The sequence below is a fragment of the Rhinolophus ferrumequinum genome, chromosome 3, assembly GCF_004115265.2.
Source record: "Rhinolophus ferrumequinum isolate MPI-CBG mRhiFer1 chromosome 3, mRhiFer1_v1.p, whole genome shotgun sequence".
NCBI classification, from domain to species: domain Eukaryota; kingdom Metazoa; phylum Chordata; class Mammalia; order Chiroptera; family Rhinolophidae; genus Rhinolophus; species Rhinolophus ferrumequinum.
Window position 1 is genome coordinate 11,976,771 of NC_046286.1, and position 26,694 is coordinate 12,003,464.

The window sequence follows — 26,694 nt, forward strand, 5'->3', positions numbered from 1 at the left end:
CGTATTAAAGTACGTCCCAGAGCCCGGCACATAGTAGGTGCTCAAGAAATAGTTGTTGAAAGATTTATTTGTGGAATGAAAAAAGCCAAGAGAAAAGAGAGTTGCAAAAAGGAGGAAGTTGTCCACAGTGTCAAAAGTAGCAAAGAGTCCAGAAAGATAAGGACTGAAGTGTCCGTTGGGTGTGGTAATATGGAAGCCACGGGTGACCTTAAAGAGGGCAGTGACTGTGGAAAGCAGGAGCCCTCTGCAGCAAATCCACCAGGTAGGTCCCTTCCCTGTGCCAGGCACCCCTCCCACAGCAGAAGCCAGCCTGAGTGGGCTGTGTCCACAAAGGAGCAAAACCGAAGGGCAGATGCTTTCCAGTCTTCTGTCTATGAGGAAAGGAGAAAAAAAGAATGCGAAATAGAGGGGTGTGAAAGTTTGAGGAAAGACTTTATTGCTGAATGACTGAAGAGAGTGAGGTCCCAGGAGCTACAGGTGACAGGGGGACCCATGTACCAGAAGGTTCTCTGGCCAGGGGGAGGGAACATGTCCTTCTCTGAGTGGAAGGAAACTAGGCTGGGGTGAGCCCAGATGTCAATAACCACCTAGGAGAGGAGGCAGGAACCTGAATGGTCTCACTGCTGGGGGGACTCATGCAAGAGCAGTGCCGGTTCTGAAATGGAGCACTTCCTTCAATTTGCCTCAATTTGCCTCAACCAATACCAACCCTTATCCCCTGCATGGAGAGAGAGCTGGCTTCTGGCCAGCAGCACAGAGGGCTCAGCTGAAACTAGAGCTTTCACACAGGCACAAACCCCGTGGCTGTGGGGTTTCTGGAACAGGCCCTCGGCAGCCTGGATGTAGGAGAGGCTTCCTAAGACTGAATTCGGGGACCCCAAACAGCTCCATCCATTTCCATCAAGGTTGCATCATTCTTCCAGACTTCCAGATTCAACCCTTTGAGGACTCCCTCCCCCTCCGCCAATCCCTCCCAATGAATAACAAAGCATGCCTCTCACACCATGAGAGCACTCCTACTTACTGGCTGAGCACCTACTGTACGCTGGGTGCGACACAAGTTAAAGCCCTCCCACAACAGTCCTGTGAAGTGTTTTCAGCTTCTATTTACAGATGATAAAACTGAGGTTCAAGAGATTAAGTAATCTGCTCAAGGTCACACAGGTCCTAAGTGACAGAGCTGGGATTTGAAACCTTCCATCTTTCTATCTACTTTTCTTATTTTATTTTATTGGGGAATATTGGGGAACAGTGTGCTTCTCCAGGGCCCATCAGCTCCAAGTCACTGCCCTTCAATCTAGTTGTGGAGGGTGCAGCTCAGTCCCAAGTCCAGTTGCCATTTTCAATCTTTAGTTTCAGGGGGCACAGCCCACCATCCCATGCGGGAATCGAACCAGCAACCTCGTTGTTGCGAGTTCACGCTCTAACCAACCGAGCCATCTGGCCGCCCCCTCTCTATCTTGTTTTCTATATTCATGTCACCACCCTAGCCCAAGCCCTCAACATTTCATCCCTAAAATTCAACGTGATAAATGTCACCTAACTCACCTCCCCGCAACCCCCATTTACAGTGCACACTTTCAGATGAACCATCTTCTGGCACTGTTTTCACCTATCCCCGTCCTATTCGATTGGCTTTGGTGGCTCCCCAATACAGGAAAATCAAACTCCACAGCCATCCTTTGGGATCCTCCATAAACGATGCACACCCCCTTCTTCTATTTTGTTTCCCACATGCACCCCCTGTTGCATCCCATCCAGTAAGCTCCTCCCCGTTCCATGACTCCCCATCAAGGTCCCAGTGTTGGGCACATTCCTCCCCCCCTCTGACCAGCCTGCTCCCCTGCAATCCACTGAGCGGCACCACCCCAGCTTGCCGAGCTCACCCCTGCTCTTCTGAATCCACTGTATTTAGCTTCTCTTGGCAGGTGTTCCATTTGCCCAAGTAGACTGCAAACCCCTTGAGGATAATTAACATCTGTGTTGAAAACGCCTGGAACTGCACACTGCTCAACACAGGGTCTTCACTGGAAAACATGACTTGATCCACAGAGCAATGCTGATAAAACTCAGAGAATATCTTTCTAGTGTTTCAGAAAATACAAGAGACCTGGGAAGGGTCTCAGGGCCTTCTTGAGGTCTTTGGAAGCACACCTATTCTTCCTTTGCAGGAGCACCCAGAGTCTGACACCCTAAACAGCTCTCCTAATAAGGTGAAAGGTGGCTAGATTTAGCTCTCCCCTTCTCCTCCAGCCCTTATACACTTCGTATCCTTTCTTAGCTACCCCATCACACACTTTCATAGACATAAAGATTCTATCTTCTTCCCTTTTCAAGGAAGAGCTTGAAATGTGAGACATCTGGCTCAGGAGAGTTTATGGTGACCACCGAAATGGTTAATGCTGGGTGCCCAGAAATAGGAAAAGAATTCTCCAGTTCTGGGAAATTGGGACTTGGTCCTAACACACTTCGATCGTCAGCCATGGACCACACAACAATTCTGGGATTCCCGGGGCCACATGGGGAGAATGGCTGGGAAAAGTGAAAGTCAGCAAAGCACTCAAGGGCCATCAAATCACACACCCCACACAGACAGAATGAGCAGCACCTGAATAGCGAGGGTCTGAGAGAAAACTGTAGAGACCAAGGTGATACTATCTCCAAGATGTCCAATAAGAAATCAAGATCTTCCCACACCAGTGGAACCAAGGGCGTAGTGTGGGCCCCATGACATAGTTGAAATAACAGGAGCTCTAGAGTTGGGTCTGGGATCGAATCCTGACTTAGTCACCCAGTGGCTGTCCAACCTTGGGCTCGTCACTTAACCTGTCTGAGCCTGGTTCTGCATGAACTAATGTGAGGCCTAAATAAAACAAGCAATGTATAAAAACATCTAGCACTGTGCCTGGCATTATATAAAGGGCCCAAAAAGTGTTGTTCCCCTCCCTCCTTCCAGCTTTTTCAGATCTCACAGCCCTAACCCTCACTAATCAGAACAAGTACGGAGGTTACAGAGCATTTCCCAGCGAGAAGGTCTGCAAACGCTGGCAAAAGTCAGCAAAAGGGAGGAGAACAGAAGGGCTACCCCATGGCCGCTAAGCGAGAAACGCTGGACCTCTGTGAACGCCTAGGTTTCAAAACACACAATGCTTTGAGCCTCAGACCAAACCCAAACAGGAAGTTTGTGACAAACTTAGCAAACACGCATGCACAACTGCAGGAGGTTGCACACCACTCAGAAAAGACGAAAACCAGCACTGGGTGTGTGTGTGGGGGACGGGGGGTCAGTGTGGAATACAAGGGGTGTGCCTGACCGATGTTCCAAATGCACAGAACTCTTCCTGGGTGCCAGGGAGCCCCTCACCCCAAGCCCTGGGTCAGTCACACAGAGCTGCTCTGGTTTTCCAAGGCCAAGGTCTGTAGCAACTCCCCACTGTGCCCCTCTCCCACCTCTCCTCAGGCATGTAGGACATCGAACACTCTGAACAGTCATGAGGGGCCTGGGTGACAGGTGTGTGGGATCATTTTTCAGCTGGGAGAACTCAGCACAGAAAGAGGCAGTGATGTGTCGGGGTCCCACAGCTCCTCGATCTCCATGCGGTTGCATGGCCAGTGTATTTCATCAGGCCCCCTCCACAGTGGGGTCCTCAGGCTGCCATTTTTTTCTCCTCTGAACTCCTGTCTGACCCTAACATTTTCACGTGCACCATGGACACGGGTACGGTGCGCTATAACTTCGGTTCATTTCTTTGCAAACGTGGGCAAAGATGGACACGCCTAACCTCCATGATTTGTGTCCCGCCTCCCCAACCAGAGTGAAAACTAGGTGGTTCCTTCCTCTTTGTTCACAATGTCCCAGCATCTGTGGATTGAGCCTTGATACGAGGTGGGTGGGCTCCAGAAAATACTCGGCAAATTAATAAATAACATCAATACCATTTCCACTGCCCTACCCCCCATCAGGTTGTGTCCCACTTGCCTAGATCCACCCTCAGCACACAGGTCCCTGGCCCCACCCCTCCGGGGTGAACGGCCCAATTATAAATTCAGTCCCCTGACTGTCAGCCTCACTGCCGGCCCCCACCCGGCCCCCACCCTCGGCACCTCCGGCAGGGCAGTGGTTTCCCCACCTCCCCAAGTTAGGTTCCTTTTTAAAAAAAAATGACTCATTTAGGAAGACAAAACCAAAAACTTCAATGGTAAAGATAAAACAGCACCGAGTCTCTTTAAACACCTCCTACTCCATGCAGAATTTAGATCTGATAAAGCCTCCCCAAACTGGACCTCCTAATTTGGAACTTACAGTATACACAAATCTTCTAGCAAAAACATTTCCAGTAATGTCTTCTCTCTGAACTTTTCAGGGTCTTCTTTATAAATGGATGTGGCTTGAGGCCTCCAGTCAGTAGCTTTTTCAAAATGGGAATAAAAAACATTAAAGTCCAGGTTTTCAACTCCTGGGTCAAAAACGAATTATTTGATGTTTTATTATGATTCTGACTTACTGGTGAAAGAACGTTGGCATTACCTCCTTGGCCTAATGAGAATTATGGGGAGTTTTTCATAAAAAGACTTCTTGGTATGTAAGAAGTTTACAACATTTGTGCACAGTATTTGAAAGGTACAAAACTATAATGCAATACATAGAATCACAACCCTTTAGGGCTAAAATGAGCAATTAGGATGATCCAGGGTTCTCAAACGTTGGCTGCATTAAAAAAATTCCCACTCCCCGAGATTTGGATCCATTTGGACTGGAGTGAGGCTCTGGTACTGGGATTTTAAAGAAAGTTTCCCAGTGATTTTAATGTGCATCCAGGGTTGAAAATCATTGATCCAGGGCAGATATGAAAGTTGAGATCAGACGAAATTCAGGTGCAGTCCAAGGCTGCTCAGCCAGAGACAAAACCAGAACCGCATCTGACACTTACAGCCCCCCGTCCAGTTCTGCCGTGTTGCTCAGATTTTAAGTATTTACAGATTTGTGAAAATCTTTTTGGTTTTTGAATTTGGGGACTAACACAGAGTTGCCGACTTTTTCTTTTGTCAAGCAAGGGTATTTTTATAAATACCTACCAATTACTATCACTGCTTCCTGACAAGTCTCTTGCTCATTTGCATACTGCCACCCTCTCCATCCCAATCCCCTTCCAGGAGGTAAGAGGTGACCATACCTGGTCCTGGCCCACAGTCCCACTCACCTCTACTCACCCTGCTCCTCACCAACACCTGTGTGACACACCCAGACAAAACCCAGGCCTCAGAAAGTCTCCATCGCCTCCTTTCCCTAACTTCACAATTTCTACTTCTGAAAATCCCTTCACGGAACACAAACTACTGCCCAGTCCCGCCAAACCCACCCTATACCTTTCTTCTGATTGACATCTGACAGCTACTATTTGTACGAGTTACAACAACCAGGATTTACAGTCTGTTTCTCCATACACATTATCTCTTCTAAATTTCTTCCTCATCAAAGATATAGTAGAAACTTTTAAGGAGGGCTACCTCTGAGGAGTAGAATTAGGGGGGAGGAGGGCAAGGGGAGTTTTCTCTTTACACCTTCCGTTTGAATTTTGGGCAAGTGTGTATTTTTTTAAATGGGACAAAAATCACACACACACACACACACATACACACACACACACACACAGAGCAAGTTACAAAATATATCTATGGTTCGCTTCCACTTTGTAAATACAGAAAATCGTCTGGGAAGGCTCCGTACCCAAGTTCTAAATGTAAATGATATCTGGGTGGTGGAAGGATGGGTGACATTAATTTCACTTCCCTTTCCTCTTTATCTTTATTATGTTTTATTTATGTAATAAAGGAATAATGATCATTTAAAACCCGAACCAAAGCATTATCTGATCTCTGGAACTTCTATGGTACTGAGAAGCAAAGGCTCCAGAGCCCGTCCCAGTCTGGCATGTAGAAACATCTCCTTTTCGTAAAATGAACGATTTCTCTGCCGTCTTGCCCTGGCTTCTGTCCCATGCCTAAGGCAGAGTCTACTGCTGCAACTGACCCCAAGCCACCCTCAGGTCCTGCCAGCCCCCAAGGACAGATGTAGAAGAGGTGCCCTAGCACAGCTGTCAAGCCTCTTCTGAGACCTGACTTCCTTACCTTTATCTCCTCCTGCTCCCCGAGTTTCAGCCACATGGACCAATTGTGTCTCCTCTAAGTGTCTCCTCTGATCCTGTTTCTAAGTCTCTACCCAGGCTGTGTCACTCACCCCTATTTGGTTTCTTCCCAAGTCTTCATGAAGGCAAGCAGCCATCCCTACTCCAAGTAACAGTCAAACCTACAACTGGTAGATCAGGAGCCCAGAAACTCTTTACATGGAGTGTACACTGTGGAATTCTCCGCAGTCTCCACTCCTCCCTAATGCCTGGAGCATGTCCAAGGCCCAGCAGAGAGAAAAATCCAAAGATGCTTAACAGCAAAATGTACAAGGGCCAGCAAAGAGAGGCCCAAGCAAAGGGTTCTCCACCTCTCATCTGCTACTCATCCTTCCAATTGCTTCCCCACAATTCGCTCTACCCTTCCAGTGTCTAGTTGGGTCTAAGCCAACAGGAGTGGGTGGAAAAAATAGGAATAGAGAAAAAAGAAATGAAATTAAGCAACACCACACTGAGGAAGGCTGAGGTCCTCCCGGGGCAACATCACGTCTTCCTAAGTGGTCTTGGGTCACTTTTGAGGGGGGCATGGTACTTAACCCTCTCCTTGATGTCAGCCCCAAACGGGAAGGACGTTTGCCAATTATCAAAACTTCTGGAGACCCGCAAGAGACACTTCTGAAGAAATTGGAAACTCCAAAACACAGACTGGCCGTGCTCCACCCAGATGCCTCTGTGCCCTGTGGGGCCTTTCGGGAAACCCACGTGGAGGGTATTAGACTGGCACCCACGCTCTGTCCTGTAAGAAGGAAGCCTTTACCACTTTTGGCTCCTCCTCCACGTCCATTAGGCCTGACTGCTTGGTTGATGTTACCTTCATCTGTCCATGGAGAAATGTTGCTCTGTAAAATTGTGCTGTTTTACGCAGGGCTATGTGCCACCTTCTCTGCTCCACACACTCAACTAGACTCTAGGCTCCTACTGGACTCAGCTCTAGCTTCGTCTTCTTCCTTCTAAAATATCCTGCATTGGCTTTCAGTGGGCTTTTACTAACCAAGTAGAAAACCAATCCTCCAATCTCTCAGCTCTTATCAGTTGGAGTCTTCTTGGGAGATTGAGGAGGTCTATGCACGCACACTAGCTGGGTAACACCCTGCCTCTGGAAAGGTGTGTGTTTGGGTCGTTGGGGGTTGGAGAAGGTCTCATAGAGGAAGTGAGATCTGAGTTGGGTCTTGAAAAAAGGGTTCAATTGGGTTCAAGTGGAGAGGAAGTGGGAAGACCATCCCAGGCAGTGGAACCAGCACACACGTGGCACTGACCACAGGGTGGGGAGGGCCCCACTGTGGAGGAATGAGACCGTGAGGCAATGAGAGGTTATGAGTATGCATTCAGGAGGCAGACAGACTTCGCTCTGCCTCTTGTTAGCTGTGCACCTGGGCAACTTACCAACTCTCTCAGTCCCGCATCCTTCACCAGCAGCATGGTGCAGATGAGAGTAATAATGGCACCTACGTGCTGGGGTTATTGGAAAGATGTGATGAGAAGATGCACGTAAAATGCTTAGGACGCTCAGGGCCGGCCATCAACGAATGTTACTGTGTCTGTTATTTTTGCTACAGTCGAAACTACCCAGTACCCGTCTTGCTAATGCAGACAGAGCACTTTCCTCTTTATAACAGCCATGGTGCTAGGAAGAAGGGAAGGCTGGTTGGCTAACTGGTCACATCCTGAGGAACCTAAGAAGTGTAAGTAAGAGCCAGCTGAACATAAGAATGACCAGGCAGCCAGGGTATTCTCCACTAAACACACACTCTCTCTCTCTCTCTCTCTCTCTCTCTCTCTCTCTCTCTCACTATTTTCTACCCATCCTGGACCACCAACTTCCTCGTAATAAATACAAATTTATTTCCCTCTTCCTCCCACCTCTCCAAAGTTTGGCATTGTGTCCCTTCAGCATCACAACTGTAGTGGGGTGGGGTGGGGGGTTGGGGGGTGGCGCCTTCTCCTCAACTCTGGAGCTCCCACCTCCTGGCCTAGGGAAGGTAACAGCTTCCTACTGTTGCCCGCCCTGGGGTGCCTCACTAACCTTTGGTTTCCCTAACCTGCCCACACTTCTGTAAACACTCCCCTTCATTAAGTCTCTCCAGTTAAACCCTTAGCATGTGCCAGCCGTCTCATGCTGGGACCCTGACTGACAGAGCCAGCCTGATTCACCCGAGGCACGGGGCTGAAGTGTAGACCTGTCTTCCTCTTCCTCTTCCTCCCTTCCTCCCTTCAGAGGCAGTGTGAATGGCAGTGTTTAAGATATAAGCACCCATGCCTTTTTTTTTTTTTTTACCCAAGAGCAATCACGTGCAAATTCACTATCCCTAGAAATCGAGATAAAACTCAAGAAGCTGAGGGAAAAGCAAAACCCAGGCAGGGCATATGCAAAGGCCCTGGGCTCCCCCAAACCCATCGCACAACGGAGCTCCTCCAAAGTGACAGATTCTAGATCAGTACTTGGCACACAGTCGGCACTCAGTAAATATTTGCTGATGCACGTCCTTCTGGCCAAGGATGGAAGCCTGAAATCTAAGACACCTTTCAAAAAAGGAAGCAACTACTCCATGGGGCAGCTCCTGTGATGTCCTGAGCTCACCATCTCACATGACATGAAGCTCTGAGATGCCCCCATCCATATCCAGCAGGAGTTCAGATTCCCGTCCTTCTTGTCACAAATGCCATTTCCTTGTCTCTTATCGATTAATGACTGAGGCTTATAGTTTACCCCGCATGTCTCTTGCTGAGTTCGTTACTCCTACTCCCTCACAGGGCCAAACACAGCCTTGGTTCAGGGCAATTCAAAAGCATTTATTAAGTGTTTACTGTGTACAGGAATTGTGCCAGGCACGGGAGATCCAAAGATGATTAAGAGAAAGGTCTCGGGATCTGAGGACCACACAAACAGGAAGGATGAGGGCTTATTACTGACTAAGGGGATTCTCAGGTGACAACACTTGAACTACACTGGGAGGTGGAGGGTGGGGCTGCGACAACGGGGAAGGAGGAGGAAGGCCGCAGATGTCGAGAGGAGCAGAGGGCAAGGATGAGTAGGCCCAAACTGATAGGCACGAGAGCAGAAAAGAGCTGGGCAAGGGGTTTGTCTCAAATTGGGACCACCTGATACAAAAACCAACCTCACTGGGTGGCCGGTTGGCTCAGTACACCCAGGTCGCCGGTTCGATTCCCACATGGACCCGTGAGCTGCGCCCTCCACAGCTAGATTGAAAAAACAACAACCATGACTTGACTTGGAGCTGATGGGTCCTGAAAAAACACACTGTTCCCCAATATTCCCCAATAAAAATTAAAAAAACAAAAACCCCCACCAACCTCATTAACGAGAGAAATGAAATCTGACCAGTAGGATATTTCCTCCCAGCAGCCTCCAAAGTCAAAATGTCCCCCTTTGGAAAACGTTAAAGGTAGCCTGGCCAGGTCAGGGCAAAGTTGCTTGTCCTGAATGGAATGTTTCTTACCCTGCCACTCACCACCAAGCTGGCCCTGCCTTGGGATCAGCTGGATCTGTGTGTGAAAAGGAGACCAAGCCACCCCTAGCTCCAGAGCCACTGAGAACACCCTTACCCCACGAAAAATAAAAAAACCTTCCACACATGCTTGCTCTTACTTGGAATTCTAAAATTAAACGTTCATCCCTTTCACCTAAAAGCTTTCTCCCTTTATAAGCTAATATGCAAATGCCTTGGGAGAGGCTAAGTCTTAGCAGCCACATATCCGCTTAGCATGAATGCTTCCAGAAGATCTTTCCTGGAAAACAAGCTTTGCATAAAGGGTGCTCAACAGGTTATCTGTGACTGAGGGGGAGGCAGGAAGGAGAGAAGGGGGCTCCCGCACTGAACCAACAACACCCACCAAGGGCAGAGGGGTAGAGAGTTTCACGTTAAGCCTTCAAAAGACTTTTTTTTACTACTTGTTTTTAAATTCAGATATAATTCATGACCCATAAAATTTACCATTTAAACTGCATAACCCAGCGGTTTTTAGCATATTCATAAGGTTGTACAACCATCGCTACTACCTAATTTCAGAATATTTTCATAACCCCCAAAGAAACCCCATTAGTAGTCACACCCCATTCTCCTCTTTCCCCAGCAACCCTTTCCTCTCTCTACGGACTGGACTTGTCCATTCTGGATATTTCATACAAATGGAACCATACAATAGATGGTCTTTGTGTCTGGCTCCTTTCACTTGGTATGTTTTCAAAGTTCATCCTGTTGTAGCACGTGTCCGTACTTCATTCCCTTCTCATGGCTAGATAATATTCTCTTGTACATATGTGCCACATTGTGTTTACCCATCAAAAGACTTTTTAAAGGGCCAGTACCCTTGGGGCTGCTTGGGCAGTGCAACCATTTGCACACTACCCTTCTCTGTTCCTCCCACCAGCACTCATGGACCAAACCCTCCCCACTGGGCTGGTGTGATTTTCCAAACACACAGTACAGCGGCTCAGGTCAACAACCCTGAATCACACCAGCTGTGACAGAAACAACTCAAATTCCTTCTGAGGGAATTTGTAATGACTCTTAAAACGTGTTGTATAAATCTCCATGGTCCTGGTAACGTAAGATGCAAGAGCAGAGCTGGCTTCACGGGGCATGTGACCTGTGCAGACTCACAGGGCCCCCCGTGCTTGGCTTAATGCGCTGCTGTCACCATCTTGGAAGTCTTAATTTTTAAACAAGAGGCCCCACCTTTGCATTTTTCACTGGGCCCAGCAAATTATGTCGCTGGTCCTGGGCAAGAGGCAGGGGTTTGGGAAAGGACTGAAACTTGACATGCTTCCTAAAGAGACTGCTGCGTAACAGCTCACCCAGCCAGGAAGGGTGCTGAGAAGGGGGACTGCAGGTAAATTGGGGAGAAGTGCCAGGTCTACCTACTGTAATGCTGAAAACTCAGCTTCCAAACCGCCCAAGACCATGTCTTCCTATCCTGAGGGCTAACAGTTGGCTGATAAGGCCTCCACGTAACAGCCAGACTAGTTGAAAGTAAATGTGATAAGTCAACTCCGTACAGGTTCAGACTGTAACGTAGGGGGGACTCAAACTGAAACTTGTTTGATCTTGTAATCACTTATAGGTTGAGATCAAGAAGAAAGAAAAAAAAACCCACACTTACTAAAGTAACTGGTACTGAGAAAACTTTTTAAACATCTACTCTTCTAAATAACTGTCACCTTTATTTCCAGCATATTAAGGAAGTCAGGGTTTCGCCAAAAATCTGGTATTTGATCCAAACAGAAGAGTAAATTTAAGATGCAGCTGTCTATGCCGATGTCTAGACGGGACCTTAGGAATAACACTTCCATATGGATCCCCAGGAGCCTTGACCCCCCCAACCCCCAAATTTAGTCCAATTCTCATTTTGTAGATGAGGAAGCTATGCTGTGAGAGGGGAAGTAACCGGCCAGGGCCACCCACAAAAAAGGGGGCAGGACCAGAACCCAGGAGCTTGCAGCTTCCCCTTCCAACCTCCCAATTTCATGAGTCCAACCAAAACTCATATACTGGGTGTATGCCCCCGATTTTCTCCTGGATCCTCCACTCAAATCTTCGAGTACTTGTCTTTGTCACTGGGGAAAGAGAGTCAAGTTGTACAGAAAAACTGAAACTTTTATTTAAAACCCTAAGGAAGAAGATATGGCTTCCTTCTACCAGTGCAATATTCCATCATTCAGTGAAGGGTCAGAGAGCTCCAATGTAGGGTTCAGGGCCTTTCTATATCCAAGGCATTTAGTAAACACAGTTTTTCTGGGAAGAGTGAAGTTTAGCCCAGTTTTTCCCAGTGACAGGTACAAGGATCGTGCAGGGTGGGGCAGACCGGAAGTGCTACCATCTCATCACACCAAAAGAGACAGGTCCAGACGACCCCTGGAAAGTAATGGGACTCGGCCACCCCATCAAGTTTCATCTTTTTTCTAAAGCACAGACAAACCAAATCAAACCATCCTTAACACCAAGTGCCTGGATTCCTTCAATCTCAATTTGTTTTATCCTCCCTCCCTTCCTTCTTCCTTCTTTCCCTCCTTTATTCTTCCTTTCCTCCCTCCCTCCTTTCCTCCTTTTCTTCGTTGAACAAATAGATTCTGAGCACTTACTATGTGCCGGGCACGTTCTGGTTGCTGGGGACACAGCAGTGAACAAAACAGATCGTGTTTTGGGATTTATATTCTAAAAGGAGGAAACAAGGAAAAGAGTTAATAAATAAATGAATAGATACCATGTTAAGATGGTGAAAAATTCTCTGGAAAAAAACACAGCAGGACAAGAATGCCAGGGGAGGAAGGTATTTTATTTAGGACGGCTAGGTTAGGGCTCTCTGAAGGAGGTGAAGCAGTGAGCCATACAGATATCTGGAGGAAGGTATTCCAGGCAAAAGGAACAGCAAGTGCAAAGGCCCTGAGGTGGGAATGTCCTGGTTCGTTCAAGGAACAACCAGGAGTCTAGTGTGGCTCTGAGCAATGGAATAACTGACTGACATAGGCTTCACCAAACCCACGCTGACGGCTGTTATTACCAGGCTGCCTGTGCTAGGGGACTAGATTCAGAAATCAGATCCAGCCCAGCCTCTAAGCAGCAGTGCAAAAAATAGTTCCCTTCTCTGGGCCTCCACACTTTCCTCTGTGAAATGGGAAGATAGGACTCGATGTCTAATGTCCTTTCTATAACATTCTCATTTTCTGACCCTAAGATGGATTGCCCAAAGGGTCTCTCACCCTCTGCCTCGGAGAAAGGCAAGGAACAACAGCCAAGTGTCAGAAGCCCCCAACAGCTCCCCACTGCCTCCCCTGACTGACAGCAAATTTTCACCCCACAAAAGACAGAGCTCTCTAGGGAGAAAGGTCCAGCCCAGGAAGCAGCCACGTCAGCAACGTCCTCTAAAGATTACGCAGGGTGACCACTAAAGATAGCGCAGCCTGCACACATGTTTCAGGGTGGGGCTCGGCCTGCAGAGGCCGGTGAAAGCGGCTGCTACAGGCAAATCAGGAGGCACTGCTGAATCTGCTTCTTCCCTGGGCCGCCACAGCTCGTCTATCTCCCCCACTGCTAGCATGGAGCGAGAAAGAAAAGTCATGGGATTAAGAACTGCTCCATTCCATCATTTCCTTGAGGGTTCTGTGTCTCACATCATCAAACTGGGTCAGTAAGCAAGACTCAGGTCTCCACCATCAGGCTGCATTAGCAGGGTTTGTCTCTCCCCATCCGAGTGGGAGCTCCCCAAGAATATGAACCATCTCCCCCAGCAGACTGTGAATTCATTCTATGTTCTTCTGACGCCTCCTCCTCCATCAGACTGGGGGCTCCATGAGGGTTGGGGCGGTATCTCCCGCCACAGATTGGGAGCACCTGATGTCAGCGACTGTGCCACCCCCGCTGGACTGGAAGCTCCTGGGGGACAGGGCTTATCTGCCCCTTTGCTTCCGTTGCCTCACTGCACCCCAGAGGTCTTCTGTATATTCAGTGATTTCTTAAAACAAGGTGCTGATCGAAGCACTCGAGATTGAATCTCCCACCCATACATGCGACCCTGTGATCCCCGGCCATTAAACAATCCATGAAAACGATCTGAATACAAACTTCCCAGCTGGATGAAAAGAAATTAAAAGTTGGCTTCACTGAACAATGTTTTGGTATCCTGTTCGTATGTTCTAGCCAGAGGCTGTCCCCATTTTATAAATAACCCTTTCTGAGGACTGTGGCTGAGGCCAGGCTGAAATGCACCTAGGGAGCCTACTAGCCCAGGCCTGACCAAGGCCAAGTTCTACATGGGAGGCCGGCGCGCAGCCCAGAGACAGCCATCCCCCCAGCTTCCAACTTGGGCTTTTCCAAGGCAGTCACACCAAATGATGCGGTGGGGAGTGGGAAAATGGCTGTGGGAATTGAAATCAGAAGAGTGGAATGGGGAGGAGACTCATCTCAGAGAGGCAGGTCCATGCTGCCCTGAAAAGAATGGAGGAGCAGAGATGGGGTCGGCTCAGCAGAAGCTCCTGGAGCCTCCGGGGAGAAGCAGAGCCCACCCTCCCCAGGCAGGGGAGGGGCGCTGGTGTACATGTGGACTCAGGGAAGCCACTAGGGGCTCCCATGGCATCTGGGATACTGGCTTCATTTCCACGATGGGTTTCCACAGAATTGCAAAGGAGGGGCAAGAAGGTTGGAACTTCCAAAGGCTGAAACCAATAATAATAATAGTAAATAATAACAACTAACACGAGCACTGTGCTAAGTCCTTTCCACATACTCAGTTAATCTTCACAACTGATGCTTGCTAATACGACTGCTTGTTTACAGATGAGGCAATTGAGGCCTGGCCAAAGTTACACATACGGGAGGAATGAAGATTTCAGCTGGGCAGCCGGGGTCCCCAACACGTGCTCCTAGCCACCCCCCTCTCTGAAAACAAAGAGGAAAATCCTAGGGTATTTCTGCTGGCCCCCCGAACCTCTGGGTTGAAAGGCCACCTGGCAACAGGCATCCTGAAGGCTTGGGAAACTGGGGTGCTGGAGACTCAGACAGCCCAGCAGGGTTTCAGTGCCCTCTTCCCACCGTGCTGAGAGCCTGGAGACCCTGAAAATGCCACCCTGCTGGCATTGATGATTTTCCTTTCAGGAGTCTCAGGTTAAAAAAAATTCTTCCCTTTCTGTATCTGGCATATCTTTAAGTGTGAAAGGAGAGAGCAGGAACAAGTGGAAGTGACAGCTCTTAGCTGCCATGGGAGGCCCACAGGGTGTCTGAAACTCAGAAAACATAGGAAAGACATTTTTAAACAGTGTGCTAGTTACATTTTCAAACAAAATCCTCAATGTGTTTTTCCTCAACCTCCACACCTTTTCAGGTGAAGTGCATCTAAATGTAATACATTGATGGGTCCCACGGTGACACTGCAAAGGGTCCAAAATGTCTGAAAACTGAAGGAAAGAGTGGATCGATTGTATTTTTTTTCCAGATTAACAACTGGACCCCACTGCTTCATATGAGAGCTGTTCTTGTATTGACACTATTGGCATTTCAGGCCGAAAAATGCTTTGTTGTGGGGGGCTGTCCTGTGCCCCGTGGGATGTTTGGCAGCATCCCTGGCCTCTACCCACCAGACGCCAGTGGCACTTCTCCTCCACCCCAAATGTGACAATCAAAAAAATGCCTGCAGACACCGCCAAACGCCCCGGGGCAGCGGTGGTAGTGGGATGGGGGGCGGGGGGCAAAAGTCACTCTCGGTTGAGAACCACTGCTTTCTGTTTAAAGTTCAATGAAAAGGTGTCTAAAGGTTGTAAAACAAGCATATTCTATTGTCCCTCACTTCTCTGATACCAAGTATTTGACATTTTTCAGTGTAGCTGCCATGCCTCTTTCCCGTGAATCTGCTTAAATGGACATGCTCAGTACCCTGGATGCCCACGCCCTGCTCCTCCTCCCAACCCCAGCCTCCCCCATCTTATGTCCATCCCCCAAAGCCATCAATCCTTGTGTGTTCCACACAGCAGTAGGCACTTGCTCTCTGCCTGAGTCAGGCTGCTGCCAGCTCTGCAGGGGTGAGACCAGAAACCACTGGGGCTTGGGGACTCCACATCCTCAAAGGCCGCAATGGCCACACCCAAGAAAATGCACCCATTTTCCTCACCAGGGCCCTCGATCCATCCCACTCTCCAAAGCCTCCTTTGAAAATATAGTCTGCCTCAGGCCCCGGGAGTGAGCAATGCCAAACACAGAAATGGATCACTGGATACCAAATTAAAAAGACTGTGAAAGACCAACAACCTGATTGAAACATGGGCAAAGAATATGAACTGCAAGCAAAGGAAATATAAATGGATTTTAGACTTGTGGGAAAAAATGCTCAACCGCACTCATAAAAGAAATGCAAATGACAACTAACTGAGATACCAATTTTTATCTATCAGGTTGGCAAAGATCAAAAAGTTTGATAACTCACTGTGTTGGCGAGGATACCTCATTCATTAACGGTGTTGGTGTACATCGCTACAACCTTCTTGAAAGGGTACTTGCAATGTTACCAAAATCACAGACGGATATATGCTTTTACCAGCAATTCCACTTCTAAGAATCAATTGTGCAGACATACTCCCACACATGCAAAATGGTGCATATACAAGGACACTCGCTGCAGCATGATTTGTAATGACAAAAAAACTGAAAACCGCCTCAGTATCTACTGTCAGGGGATTGCTTTAATAAATCATGGTTCATCCATGGAATGGAATGCTCTGCAGTTGTGAAAAACAGGGAGGGCATTCTCCACGTCACGATACGGAGTCATTTTCCACGTATACTGTTAGGTAATACAAGTAAGGCACAGAATGACAAGCACGGTATGCCAGTAGTTGTTGAAAAGACTGTGTTCATATGTGCATTTAAATGCATAGAAAGATAACCAAAAAGCTAGTAACTCGTTACCTTTAGGAAAGGGAACAGGGAGACTGGGGGCAGGAAGGGAAGAAAGAACTGCTATACACCACGTTAGACTCTTCCTAACATCCACCTTTTATACCACGTGCACGCACTAACTATTCAATCAATCAATCAACAGAAAAAGACTGTAAGTAATTGATCTAGCTCTACCGTCATTATGCATGTGTGTATGAAACAGATATTACAGGTCAGTTTCAATTATAAATCTTCTCTTCCTATAAGTATCCATATTTGTCAGTTCCAATGCCCCAGGTGATTTTGATTCAAACGTAGGAGGGTCCAGAACACACGAGAAACTCACCAGTCTCCCTCCTCAATTAGGTTTTGAAAGCATTCATCCTCAACACTACCTTCCTTATCTGAAAAGTGTACTGTTGGCCCCATAGTGTAATGGTTAGCACCCTGGACTCTGAAAAGTGTACTGTCATGGACACGGGACCACTGCCACCCTGAAGTTCCACATGCAGGCAAGTGGAGGTGCATGCAGGATCCACTGCTAGGGTCCCGGGGGCACTTGCGCTTTTAATCGTGCACTATGAGCTGGAGCTGCGCATACATGACAAAGGGACCTGGACTCTGATACCGATGGGGAGTGGCAGGAACCCCAAGGGGCACTGAGACTCCTCCTGCAGCTCTGCCCCTGGCAGTGTTTTAATGGCATATCACTCAAAGGTCGCACAGCCATCGCTTTTAAACCTACCCCACTACCACTGCCACTTCATCATAAAATAACCCTTATGTATATTTTAAGCTGTAAATCAGCATTTGTCAAGTTCTAAATTGGGCTACGGTAATATTTATTCATCAAAGGATAAATCTTCCCTGCACAGTCATAAAACTGCCTAATAATTTAACATGCTATCACTCTTACCTGAAACTTGTCAAAAAGTAGCCTGAAAGAGGCATGTGTTTTATAGTTGACTGGTGGTTAAGTCTACAGTTTATTAAATAGTTCTTATTTTTAATTCTCTATGTGGGGGGGCATGGCACATGGGACGCATCCTATGCAGAACAGCAATTTGGAGATTCAGTAACCTGTTTGGGGGTAGAGAAAAGCAGATTCCCCACGCAGGACCAATGGCCTGTCCAATACAACCTTAAGATGGTTGGGTTAGGTAGAAAAGCAAGAAAAATTATAGCATTTCAAAACACACTAAATGAGAGAATTCATATTGGAAGAAAGATCCGTGGAGCAACAAGATGGAGAATGGTTAGAAGAAAGGGTGAAAAATGATTCTACCTGCAAAATTATTACCGCTGGACCAAGATGCCAATTTGGGGGACCCTTTTAGATCTTTGGAGCAGTAAGCTTTCCGGACCTGGTGGTTTCACTCCAGTAGAAGTATGTACTTCCCGTAGCCCAGGGTCAAGACTCTACTTCGTTTAAGGATGAACGGACAGAAACCAAGCCCTTTGATCAAGGTTTCTCCAACTCGGCACTACTGACAGCTTCGGCTGGTAATTCTTTCTTGTGGGGGCTGTCCTACGCATTGTAGGATATTTAGCAGCATCCTAGGCCTCTAACATAGTCCCCAACAGTTGTGACAACTAAATATGTCTCCAAACATTGTCTCATGTTCCCTAAGGGCAAAATCGCCCCCAGTTGAGAACCACTGTCCTGGATGAATTAAGTCTAACTTGACAAAGCTGGGCTGATGGAGAGAAATCCATTCCACTCTAACAAATGTGATCTGTTTCCTTTATGGTGCTTTTCCTTGGAAGTTTCAAAATATAAATCTAAGGAAATGGAGAAATCAGAACACCAATATTTAGTTCACAATATTTAATTAACCTTCTCTCATTAGCAAAGTCCAAGCCTACCTAAGGGCCAAGTGTACCCAGCCACACCCTGCCTTCCCTTCTCCTTCTCTATTCTGCAGCCCCCACCCACCAGTCTTTACCTTTTGCTTCTAACTTACCCTCCATTTCCTTTGTTTTCCCACAACCTTGCGGTTTACTTTGGCACAAGAACATGTTTCAGGCTGGCATTCTCTGGTGGTTGATGACAAGGTGGGTTTCTAAGCCACAACTACTGTCAATGTTAAACTGTTCAAATGCATGCTCCCTGTCCCTGGTCAAGCAGGGGAGGTGATCTCTCCCCAGTGCTGTACACTGAACTCCTTACAGAACTTAAGTAATCAAGCAAAGATAGAGAACCGCCTTTTAATTAAAATAAATAAATAAATAAATAAAAGCCAAGTTCATATGTTCATGGCCCATAAGAATTTTATAATCAACACAGACCAACATGCTACACTGAACCTGCAAGCTTCCATCCAGGGAGCCATCTAGCTTTCAGGGCACTAAAAGCAACTGGGAGAGATAACAAACAGAACCTGGGGTGAACGCAGATATATGTTGTTAAAAGATTCAGCTTTGAATTCATTGTAGAGTTAAAAAAAAAAAAGGTAATATTGGAACAGGATGGGAAATATTAAAATGAAACTGGACCAAAGGTTTAGAATGGCTTTTCATCTGTATATACTCATCTGTCAAGCAGTCAGATGGTGCCCAGCTCCCAAGGGCAAAAGAATGGGAGAGACGGGAGCTGGGCCCAAGTGTATGTCCTTGGACTTGGGGCTGGGTGGCCTCACATTAGGGCTGCACTGCGGCCACTGACCAGTCGAGTGACACAGCTTCCAATCACGCAAACCAACTTTTCTGCCTGTTTGATTCATAAAAACCTGAAAACCAGATGGCCATGAGATTTGCCTTAAATCTCTACCTTTCTTCCCCTAGTTCTACCCACTTGAAAAATGCCAGCTAGCACCACCACTGCCTAGCACACTTCTAGACAGCTTGGTGGCATTGCCAGAGTAAGAGACACCTAAGGTGTGGGCTCTTCAGAAGGTGGGGACTCCACTAGCAAGTTGTTGGGTACTCCCAAAATTAGCCCATAAATGCCAAATTTCCACTGGAAGCAGTCCTGCTTGAGTTTATATAAAGCTGTTTCAGTCCCATGCCCTATTTGTTCCGTTCACTGTGTACAAGTTTGCTAAATTAGCTGACCGTCCAGCTTGCTATGCCCCCCATACTTCTACTCCAAGAAAATAAAATTAAAAAAAACCCACAAAACAGTAATGAAGCCACAAGCAGGTAGGAAGGTGCCCAAGTTATGTGCCCCAAGTCTCGCAAGTGAAAAGAGCCTCTGTCACACAACCCTTCCACCAAGACTTAAACTCAAATGCTCAGAGCAGCCCTTACATATAATCTGATCGTGGCAAAGCCAAAATGCCAGAGACATAAAATAGAACTGGGGAGAGAAGTGGCTTAAAAAAAGAAAGAAAAAAAAACCCTTAACTTTTCTTTAAAATAGCCTGTGCCCTGATATATTTCCAGTTGACAGATAAATCTGCAAGGCTGTGGCTGTGGTAGGTAGCCAGGTATGCTTGTGTATCAGTGACAAGGCTGCCTATCCATCAGTGAAGCTAACGGAGTCAGGCTCAGGACGTCTCCTGGACCAGTGAGCTTCCCCCAGAAAGATATTCAACTGCCAGGCCACAGGCCACACCCCAAACCCAGCCATCTCAGAAACTGATGCCAGTGAACATAGAAGGTGACGTAGGTCACAAGTTGTGACACAAGTGAACTAAGGGACAGGACACCTGCTCCATCGTTTCGGGTCATTAAGCTTATTGTTCCAGGCCTCCACTGCCCATCTGTACAAGGGAGCTCCCTCAGCATTAAATGAGATCATGCCTGCGACCCAGCATCAGGCCTTTGGTGCCCAGTAAGTGCTGGCTTACCATTCCTGCTTTCATTATTTCATAATTAATAGTATCCAGCCATCATTGATTGAGTACCTCTAATTCCTCCCAACTTCATAACCTTGGTAGGAGGGTAAACGGGGGGGGGGGTGGAACTGCAGATGAAGCTTCTACATACATGCAGCTCTTATCACTGGCACTGTTATTTGTTGGCTCAAACCCCACTCAAAGCCCCAATGTAGCTAATTCAACCTGAGCTAATTGGGCTCCAAGATCCAAAGAGCTTCTATCAGTAGCTTCAAACGTATGCCCATATTTGCTCTTCAGATGAAAAGCTATCTGTCTAAACTAACATCCCTCCCTCCATCTAGCCAGCCAGTGATCCCCCCCCACGTGTGAAGTGTGTCCCCGAACGTGTGAAGTGTGCCCTTGCCCCTCCCCCCTCAGAGGCATCTTAGGGAGCGACAGTTCTCGCAATGCTTGACGGGGTCTCGTTAAAGTCAACTGACGTGGGCCCTCACCATACCAGAAACTAATTACTGAATTTGCCCTCTCTCCTTTTTAAGTCACTAGTTAGGAAATGAGAAACTAAGGCAGAGGCAGAAAAAGAAGAAATGTGGGGGCAGAATTCCACTTTCCCCACCATCTTCAATTCAAGAAGAGCTAAATCAAGTCCTATAAAGGAAAGTCTAAAACAGGAGCCATTTAAATAACTTTCCCCAGCCCTCAGTAAAGAAAAGTGGAGTGAAAGGATCAAACAGACCCGGAGAACACTGACTGACATGAATTTGCATACCTTCTGCCAAGCACAGAGGGGGAGGGTGGTTTGCATCTTCCCTAAACTTGTTTTACACCGACCACACGCTCTCTCCATAGGCTTAAGAAGCTGAACCTTTAAAAACAAACAAGAACTTCTACCTCAACAATTTAAGATAACTATATGATTTTTAAAACTAAAAAAAAAAAAAAAAAAAAGGTCAACAGCGTTCTGAGTACACATCGCAAGCTTTGTTCTGCTCACTTCCCCACTTCCTGTTGCTTCCTCACCTCATCACTTTTTAGTTTTGAAGCGTATGTTTGCTCTGGTATCACTGTAAGGTTTCAGTGGGAGGCCATGGGGGGACCAGGATGAGGATTAGACCGTTTTGAGACACAAAATCACAACCGCCCAACCATTAGGAAAGTACACCCAAAATTTCATCCCCTTCTGTCAACAGCGGTATGCTAGGAAAACACTTGTGGGCGAGCCTTACTTTGTGGGGAACGTCCTGTGTGGGCAATGGCCACCTAACCACTAGCGAATACCAGGTGGCTTAGAACTGGGAACCAAGCCGGAAAATACTCGGCACCCACAGACCAAGAAATTCCCTGAAGGCGACACATTCCAACCCTTAAATCCTTCCCCAAACCTTGCACTCCAGGGAGCAAACCCCATTTGAGAAAGAAACTGAAAGACTTAAATGCTGTCTAATCTCTGGCTTGGAATAAAGGTCAGAGCAAAAAGGGACATCAAAAGCCATTTGGCCAGCCCCCTCCATTTACAGAGGAAGACGCAGAAACCAAGACCTATATCACAAAGCTAATTTATTAAGAGCAGAGAGGGTACTGGATCCCAGTACTTTTACTTCCCAAGGCAGGGTTTTCAGTATCTTATTGAATGAACAGGGAGCAGATGCTCAATAAATGTTGGCTCCACCACACTGGACAGACTGGTCCACAAGGCATACGGGTGGGAAAGGTGACCCTAAAATACTTTTTGTCTGTTACACATTAGAAGTCCCCATCTTCTAGAAGTACGTTTTTGGGGGTAGAGTAGCCTGTCCTCATAACCCACTCTGGCCCCTGGATGCCTGGAACCAGGGGGCTGCCCTTCAGCAGTTCCCTAAACCCATCTGCCATGATTCCCCACCAGGGAATAAAAAAAATAACATCTGGGAGATGGTCGTGTTGCAAAAGGCACAGGACTGGGAATAGAAGACTGGGCTCCACCCTCAGTGAACAACGGGGTGGCCTTGGAGGAATCATCCTGCCCTCCGTGCCTTCCTGTGTCCATGTGTATCATGAGAATACTGACCTCCCCGAAACCACTAGCCCCGGGGGTCTCAGATTCTTAACGTGCAGTTCCTCTCCCACCCCGACCACTACAGAGCTCATTCTCTTCCTGCCACGTTCACTGCTCAGCCCTCCTGCCCGCTCCACCTGCCCAGCACATTTGGGAGCCCTCGGCATGTGTGTCAGTACACTGCAGGGTCCTGGGTGCATCTGTCCCTGATTTGAGCTTACTGGGAGCTCTCAGGGTGCCTTCCTACATTATCCCCATGGATAAGGCTTTGTTCCCAATCACCTAAGCAATAAAATTATGATGAGAGGCTACAGTGCGCAGGGCGCTAGGCTAGCTACAGGGTGGGCTGCCTTTCAAGGGCAGTGCGACAGACATCGAGGGATGAAATCCACACAGCCAAACCCCAGCCCTGCCCCATCAGCCTCTACGTCCTTCCCCTGATTGATTTTCTTTGTAGCCCTCAGCAACACCTGGCATTGTAGTATATGTTTGCATGTTTATTTATTATCTGTCTTGCTCACCAGAAGGACTGCTCCATGAGGGAAGGGGCTGGTTTTGTTCATCCTGGCAGCGCACAGCACTCAGGCACATGGCAGGAGTTAGATGTTGGATGGATGTGATAAAAGAGAACTGGCATCTGAAGATGACTAACCATAGAGCTGGGAGGACTATGGGCAGAGCTGGGCCCCTTGTTAACTCTCTAGTCCTGACTTCCTGTTAAACTTTGTGGTAACTTCCAGGGGAGGGATGCCAATAAACAGAATAGCCATTTAGGAATTGGGGCTTTTTCTGCTTCATGTGGGAGGCTGGTGGGAGTGCCGGTCAGAAGTGTCCAGTTGCACATTTCTGGGGTGACCTCGTTTTTTTTTCTTTTCCCGAATAAACTGTTCTTTTGGTGGATTTTCTGGAGTTATTTTTGCCAGCAGACAGATGAATGGATGAATGAATGAATGAGCAGTCAATCCTAGATATTCCTCAGTCATCACCAAGTTACTTACGGTCTCTAAGTTTCATGTTGTCCTCATTTATAAAACAAGGATAATATTAACATATTCTTTACGTAACTGGAATGAGGCTTAAACAAGAAAATGACTGTAAAAGCATTTAGGATGCACCTGGCACACAGCAAACAATCAATAAATGTTAGCTATTACTTGTGAGCCATTATTATTACAGTCACCGATGGAAACACAGGCAAATAAAATGTCTCTATTATTCCCCGGGCAGTTTTTAGGCTAAATAACTAACACTCTGTGTATGTAAGACCCATCTATAAAGGATCGTTAAGAGAGGACGGGGCCATGGGCCTGCCTGGCTCCTGTGGATTGCTCAGAGCTTAACTTACGTCTCAGTGAAAAATGTTTTCATATCAAGTCATGAGCCCATTTGTGTAAATGCTGCTTTATGGGTCCCTATCATAGCCATCATCCAAGCAATTGAAGTCTTAAAATATTTAATTCCTGCCCTCAAGAGCTTGTAAGTCCAGCTGGGGAAAATGAGACAGTAATACAGACATACCTTGTTTTATTGCACTTCGCTTTATTGCGCTTCACAGATGTGCTTTTTACAAATTGAAGGCAAAATCCTCCACCAGCAAAAAGAGTATGACTCACTTTATTGTGATACTGCTTTGTTGGGGTGGTCTTGCCAGTATGTGAAAGGAGACTATATAAACTCAAATTCAAAACAATCAAATGTCAAATAAGTGCACTAGAGACTGTGAAGTATTGGTAAATGCTGAACGACCGCCTCTCAAAAAAAAAAAAAAAAAAAAAGTCTTGATTTTTGTGTTTGTCACTTTCCATGGTGTAAATACTCTCACTATGGCCAATTTCAAGTAATCAATGTGAGGACCAGTGGACGTGGAGTTGGGAAGAGATATGCCCAATCCACTCTCATGAGCTGGTGTGAACCAGCTGCAGCACCCCACTCAACTAAGTCCTATAATTATTGGACTTACCTCAAGGTCAAGGGACATGGGCCAACTGGTCAATGCTAACAACTAACATCTTTATGGGACTTCAGGTAACAAAGCTCATTGGAGGCCATGACTGTTGTTTCACCCTCACCATCTCATCAGAAAGGCATTATTGCCCTCATTTTGCAGATAGGGAAATAAAGAGTGTCAAAAAGCTAGTGAGCGACACTGTTAGGGCTTGAACCTTCTGGGGAAGCAGTGAGCTCTCATTGTACCCACTGACGCTGATCACTAGGGCTTCCTAGAAGAGAAGGGGGTTGGAGGGTGAGCAGAATGGGGAGAACAGTGTTCACCTAGGCGCTGAATTCACTAACAGAGCCCAAAGATCGAGGGAGCACGTAAGGGCTGAAAAAACTTGAAACTCATGAAACCGTTTGGGTTCAGCATGCTTCACCAGAGAATTGTTACTGAAATCTGCATTCCCCAATTCACTGCAGCATGAGGTGAAGGAGCAAAAGAAACGGAAAGCAATTTAAATGACGAACAATAGGGGGGCTGGTTAAATAAATTATGGAATATCTGCATCACAGAATGCTACGCCACCACCCAAAGTCATGTTTTAAAGAACAGCTTACAACTAGGAAATGCTCGCAGGATATTGTTTTAAAAGCACATTACCTAATAATACGTGCACTAAGATTCCAGTTTTATAAAAATTAACAGGCAGGCGAACACATCCTATGTATATATGCACAGGAAAAGAAAAACTGGAGACAGAGACTTCAAAATCCTCACTCTGGTTTCTTCCCGGAGGGCAGGATTGTGGATATTTATGTTCTTCTGATTGCCTGTATGCTCCAACTTTTCTCTAACACGTTGCTTTTATAACCAGAGAAACAATAATCTGACCGTATTTTAAAATCGGGGTTTTCATAGGCTGAGAAGGCTAACAGCAAAGAATCAGAGACAGACCCCTCCCCCTCCCAGGAAGACATTCTTCTGGGGCCAAGGTTCAGGGGCTCAGGACTCTGATACTTTCTTCATATCCCCCAAGGGGTCAATCCAGGTTCCCCCAGAACTCCAACTCCCCTGCACCAAACACACACCAGCACGTGCCTCCACACCAATCTCCTGCCCTGTCCTCTCAACCTCATCCCCTGATCCATTCCCAACTTGGTGGGGTGCAAGGCCTAGAAGGCACAGAGGATGGGCAATCAATAAGAACTCATGAGAACCTCCATAACCCATGCAACATGCCAGGGGCTTCACACATGGGAATTCGGACGTCCAGCAATTCTAAAACGCAGGTATTGCTACCAACATTTTACAAAGGAGGAAGATGAAGTTCAGAAAGGATATCCAGGATCACGCAGCCCACAAGTGTCCAGAATTGGAAACGAAACCCAAGTCTAACCAGAATTGATCTACAGACGTTTAAGTAGCTTGCCCAAAAATTGTACTTGACCATCATGAAAGGCAAAAAATTCCAGTTCAACCTACTTTAATGTATAATCAACCAGGCTGAAGTGGAATGCACCACCAGTCCTGATTAGAGAACACAAAGATAATAATTTTAAAAAGAAAGAAAAGGGAAAGTGGGGGGGGGAACCTCAGCTCTGTGCTCATTCCTCATTCAGTGAAGTAAAAATAAAGATTGAACCTTCCCCCAACACATTGTGTTTTAATGAAAGCACCAAGCCAATCTTCTTCACTACCACCCACCCCAGCCCACTTCATTTAAATTTAGGCAACCACCAGGCAAACTGTATCCAACTGTATTATCTGAAATGAAGTCATGAAGTTCTCATCCAACATGCCAGCACTTGCTCCAAGGGAAACGGGGCAGGGCAGAGAGGGCTGGCATCCCAGGGCAGTCTGGGGCGGTGTCTTGGAAGACCCCTTTCCAAAGAGCGAGTTCTGTGAGCTGGCTCTCTGCCTGGAGCTGTATGACCTTGAAGCAGCCAATTTCCCCTCTCTGGGTCTCAGCCACCCCTCTACAAAGTCAGGGGTGGGTGGACAAAAGGGATATGGAAAGCCCATCTCAGTGTACAGCTCTATGGTTCCTAAGACCCAACCATGCAGAGGGCAGCCCACTGGGCTAAGCGTGGACACGTCACCCCACCTCCCGACACCCAGAAAATGAATGACCAGCAACCCAAGAGTGGGTGATCAGGGCTAACTGAGGTGTCCAGAACTGGAGCTGGAGTTCTTAAGCTCCCGCTTTGGAGTACTCGGTTCTCAGTAAATGTTTGGCAACAGGAGGGAGAGGGGGCTGAACCACCAGTAAGGCTTCAGCAAGGAGGGCTCTGTGGTCTGTCACCCGCTGGCCCCGTCCAGGCAACAAGAGAGATTCTGTCCACTGGGACTCAAGGAACCTGGCAGTCCCTGATCCCTT

At 47.1% G+C, this 26,694-nt stretch overlaps 1 protein-coding gene across 15 annotated transcripts in view; it reads right to left on the reverse strand.

Moving 5' to 3' along the window:
- TRERF1 (transcriptional regulating factor 1) overlaps positions 1-26,694 on the reverse strand; it is a 193,525-nt gene that overhangs the window by 118,583 nt on the left and 48,248 nt on the right. For 2 of the 15 annotated variants that reach the window (XM_033103430.1, XM_033103432.1), the window contains one exon: positions 12,286-12,358. The exons of the other annotated variants lie outside the window; for them this stretch is intronic. The gene's annotated coding sequence lies outside the window, so the exon portion shown is untranslated. The remainder of the gene's footprint in view (positions 1-12,285; positions 12,359-26,694) is intronic. 15 annotated transcript variants of the gene reach the window in all.